Genomic DNA, 617 nt, shown 5'->3' with positions numbered 1-617 from the left:
ATATAACGATGAGTCAGACCTTTGACTGGGAATCTTGATCAAGTCTGGATCACCCCTGAGAACATCTCCATATAAAATTACATGTTATATAAACATTCGCCTCTTGGCTAGATTGGGAGTGAATTATAAATGGGTATAGGAAGTACATCCATGGGAAAGAAATGTAACTATACATTTTACCCAGAGCTCTGCCAAAGTGGGGAGGTTAAGGTCAAGTGGAGGAATCAGAGGAGAAGTGGCACCTTGGCACTACTTTTGTTCTCTCTGGTCACAAAGGGTTAACACAGGGCTTCCCTGGTGGCTCAGTGGTTGAGAGTCCACCTGCCGATGCAGGGGACATGGGTTCGTGTCCCAGTCCGGGAAGATCCCACATGCCGTGGAGCGGCTGGGCCCGTGAGCCATGGCCGCTGAGCCTGCGCGTCCGGAGCCTGTGCTCCTCAACGGGAGAGGCCACAACAGTGAGAGGTCCGCATACTGCAAAAAAACCCCAAAAAACCCCACAAAGGGTTAACACGGTTTTGCCTGGCTTCTGATTTCTCTGCCCTGGGGACAGGAGCCATGTAAGGGAGCAGGTATACCTTGCCCCTGCCAGTCCTACCTGGGAACCTGACCTCATG

Source organism: Orcinus orca, chromosome 1, assembly GCF_937001465.1.
Source record: "Orcinus orca chromosome 1, mOrcOrc1.1, whole genome shotgun sequence".
Taxonomy (NCBI): Eukaryota; Metazoa; Chordata; class Mammalia; order Artiodactyla; family Delphinidae; genus Orcinus; species Orcinus orca.
Note: the sequence above shows the minus strand (reverse complement) of the source record.